The sequence below is a fragment of the Pinus tabuliformis genome, chromosome 2_2, assembly GCF_031772625.1.
Source record: "Pinus tabuliformis cultivar Carrire ecotype Pingquan chromosome 2_2, CPIR1, whole genome shotgun sequence".
Lineage (NCBI taxonomy): Eukaryota > Viridiplantae > Streptophyta > Pinopsida > Pinales > Pinaceae > Pinus > Pinus tabuliformis.
Genome location: NC_142300.1, coordinates 966437601 through 966441945, shown reverse-complemented (window position 1 = coordinate 966441945; position 4345 = coordinate 966437601). Strand labels below are relative to the sequence as shown.

The 4345-nt window shown below is 39.4% G+C and overlaps 1 pseudogene across 1 annotated transcript; it reads left to right on the top strand.

Annotated features, from left to right (window-relative positions):
• The first annotated feature begins 316 nt into the window (after window positions 1-316).
• On the top strand, window positions 317-3643 carry LOC149196446 (uncharacterized; annotated as a pseudogene). Its single transcript, XR_016254134.1, has 3 exons — window positions 317-1185; window positions 1640-3235; window positions 3517-3643. The product of XR_016254134.1 is annotated as an uncharacterized LOC149196446 (transcript).
• Window positions 3644-4345: the final 702 nt, after the last annotated feature.

Genomic DNA, 4345 nt, shown 5'->3' with positions numbered 1-4345 from the left:
CTAATAAACTAAAATAGAAATAACGAGAAAAAGCGTATGACTAATGAGAAAAGCTGAAAGTTATTTCAATTGTCTTTTTCTACTTGAAACTCCCAATTTTGTGAAGAACATAGAATATTATATATACTTATTAATAACTTAGTATATGAAGAACTACCCTGCCCACATGTCCTCTAAACACCATTCGATTTTTCGTTAGAAGATTGAATTATACTCATCCAGTGATTTGAGATAAGCCTACATGCCACGGTTGTGACTATCTAAACACCATTCGATTTTTCGTTAGAAGATTGAATTATACTCATCCAGTGATTTGAGATAAGCCTACATGCCACGGTTGTGACTAGCTAGAAACATGTGCAGGCTGCTTTCTTGATAGATTCGACATCGGCGGTTGTAACTGGCTAGACAATTGTGAAGGCTTGTTTCTTGAGAGAACTGGTCTCTTTGATAGTTGTTCTCTCTAACAAACTTTGAAGCTCATTGTTGGGAGAAAGAATCATCGGCCTTCTGCAAATATCATTTTGGAAGATGGAATATATTTACTGCAATCCCAGATGCATGTAAATTCCCCCTCCGGCCTCCCATACCTGGTAAGCACCTCAAATTCTTTAAGTTTTCTATTTGCACTTTCATCTAAATCCTCTTTGGATGTCAAGGGAGGCGGTTATGGCAGAAAACGCTATGTGATCAGCGGTTGCGTGTAAGATTTAGTGAAACACTGTGGTGTTTTTATTACCATCTGATTTGTAGAGGGTTACAACAAACGAAGTCGAGGGATTTCGAAAATTCTTAGGGTTTCTTCCAGGGTTTTCACAACAGCCGCGAAGTGGAAAGGAGTTGTGATTTTTTTTTCTTGGAACAAACTATTATGGCAGGCGGTAGGCATGGAGGCAACTGCGACCACGAGTATGGCAGAGACCGGGCTCGAACCAAGAAATTATGAGGCGGAGAGATTCTCATTCTGTGAACAAAATCGATGAACATGAACAGAGCAGGAGTCGAGAAGAGTACCGGGATAGGGATAGGGATCGCGGGGACGATAGGAATAGGGACCGCTCATGGACTACATGTCTAGGGTTAAGCTTACAGGTAGTAGGGATAAGGATCAGGAGCTTGACAGGGATCAGAACAGGAGCTACTACTCTAGTTACCCTTCGTCACCTTCTAAGGGTTATGGAGATTGTAAAAGTGTTAGAAAACTTGCACAGATGAATCTAGCTAGTAAAGGTTGAACACACAGCTTTACAGACCAAAAACACTAAAAGAAAATCGAAAGAAGAAAAGAATGATCCATTAGAAAATAGGTTCCAATTCTCATGATATAGCATTACTGGGTGAAGATCCCAAGTTAATGCACCATAGTGGTGATCAATGAGAAGACTCAACACCTACAACAGTTAATGCACCATAGTGGTGATCAATGAGAAGACTCAACACCTACAACAAGTTCCGAAGATAACTAGCCAGTTGCGGAGTGAAAGAAAGAGCAAATGAGGGAGTAAATCATGCAGAAGAACTAACTAGTTGCGGAGTTAAAGAAGGAGCAAATCAAGGAGTAAATCATGCAAAAGGAATCTTACATGTAGTCCCATGCTCTAACTAAGAGTCCGCATGTAGATGTGTAGTTCCAACAGAGATAGCCACGGTAAAGGGAGACATGCGGATAGAGAGCCCTATGAGGCCTATAGCGGGAGTGCTTTTGAGGACGGTGGTGGTTGGTTTAATGACTTGGGGTTAGGATTTCATCTCGAACAGTATCCGACAAGCGAAGGTGAGGTGCATAAGCTGGATCGGGACAATAATTCCCCCGTCTCCAAAACAAGAAAAAAAAGTATTCTCCAATAGTGTGGGATTTAGACGAAAAGCCCGGATTATATCCGGGCTTCACAGAACAACCAAATAATTCAAGTAGTTTAGGAGGTTCGAGTGTTATATATGTGTCTGCATCGAAGTTTAGCCCCACAAAACTCCCTCCACCCCCTCCATTGCCCCCGTCGCTTCGCCAGCCCGCTGCAGTAAAGTTTGAACTTGACTGCGAGTGCTTCTGCTAGAATCTTCACTTCGCCAACTAATGGCTTGGTAGGCAAGCCTCCCCAGATTTTTGTGTCAAAGGGATCCAATGTCTTTAACCATATTTCTCCAAGCAAATCTGGAGGTAGGCACTCACACAGGTTTGGATCAAAAGGACCGACCCCTTCCTTCACTCTCGATCGAAGTCCCAGCTCCTCACTCTGGAGGAAATGGAAGTGATGCCAAATAAGAGGATATTTTTCCAAAGAAAGAACTCCAATCTACATCGTCAGAGGATGAGAGGGAACCTAGACAACTGCCTGATAGTCCGAAGCTTGAAGATGAGAAAGAGCCTTTGTAGCCTCGCTACATTTCAAATTCTCGTTGAGCATATGAATATAATTCTCTCAGAGATGTAAGGTCTGAGAATGAGGGCACAAAGAAACGAAAGAAACGTTCAACCAACATGGATAGTGAGTAGGGGAGGTACTCTTCAGAGCGCAGTGGCATTAAGCATGGAAGTGGTCAGAGTATTTCTCCTGAACCGGGAGAATACGTGGGAGAGAGATCAGAGGGTGCAAGAGGAAAATCAAAAAGTTCTGAGGATGATGCAGGTTAAGGTATTGGTGGTGTCTCGGGGAAAGATGATGTAAGAAGAGATGAACAATATGACCTGGAATTGAATCAATGAGAGCTTATGGAACTGGATGATGGCAACAATAGTGAAGATGATAGTATTGGACAACCACCTGAATCAGAGTCTCATGATGAGCCCAAGTCCTCGATTCAACCTGAGATTCCACTCACACAATGAATGATTGATATGCTACAAGGTTGTAGAAGTGTCAATGAATTTGAGAGGCTTAACAAGATAGACGAAGGCACATATGGAGTTGTCTACAGAGCTAAGAATAAGAAAATTGGGAGATAGTCGCTCTGAAAAAGGTAAAAATGGAAAAAGAGAGAGATGGCTTTCCGATGACTTCTCTAGGGAGATAAATGTCTTTCTATCATTCCATCACCCATCGATTGTTGATGTAAAGGAAGTAGTGGTAGGAAGAAACTTGGAAAACATTTTTATGGTGATGGAATACATGGAGCATGATCTGAAAGGACTTATGGAAACCATGAAACAACCTTTCAGCCAGAGAAAAGTTAAATGTTTGATGTTGCAGCTCTTTGAGGGTGTTAAATACCTTCATGATAATTGGGTGCTGCATAGGTACAAGTTCCTTATGTTTTCACTTACATTCTCTATTGTTTTTAAATGATGCGTATTGTGCATGCCATGTGTGCACTTGATATCTTTTGTTAGGTGTTTTCTTCATCTATTTATCGAAGATAAAATAAAAGGAGCATATTGTGCATGCCATGTGTGCACTTGATATCTTTTGTTAGGTGCTTTCTTCGTCTATTTATCGAAGATAAAATACAAGGAGACTTATATATTTTTTATGGAAATCGATGTTGAATGCAACTATCTACTTTGTTTATTTTTTCTAGGGACTTGAAGACTTCAAACCTTCTTCTAAACAATTGTGGTGAATTGAAGATATGTGACTTTGGTTTGGCTCGTCAGTATGGTAGTCCTTTGAAACCTTATACACCAATGGTTGTCACCTTATGGTAGCTTAATAATTTTTTTAATATATAGTTGTGTGGCTTGCATATTGATTGCATGCAATACAAACTCTCGTTGAAAATTTAATTTTGCATTTGATGACCATACCAAATACAATTTTCACCATTTTTAATTTACTGATGTTGATTCTTTGTTACTAATTTCTTGCAGATATGAAAAATGGTAAGCTAGTAAAAAATTTAATTACTTTAGTGTTCCTTCAGTGCTGGATTATTTTTGTACTCCATAAATGATGTGATCAAATCATTTAATGAAATAGATGGAATTATTTCCAACATCTTCTATGGGTTTTCTTTTCTACTCCAGAAATGATGATCAAATTCATTTAATGAAATAGTTGGGATTATTTTTCAACCACCTTCCAAAAATTCAATAGTGCTTGGAAATATTGAGAGAAATTGATTGACCTAAAACCCTTGGTGGTTGGGTTTCCTTTGGGAAGTTATTTGTATACATCTGAAGTCTATTACATAGTTTAGTGGAGGGAAGTTCTTTGTAGACATCTGAAGTCTATTGCAAAGTTTAGTGGAGGGAAGTTCTTTGTAGACATCTGAAGTCTATTGCAAAGTTTAGTGGAGGTCTTTTTTCTTATCTTGCTGGTGGATTTAGAAGAAAAGCTCCTTATAAGAAAGGAAATTTATGGCCACTTTGGGATAGTCGTATTCTAGATGATGATGATGATATTGAACC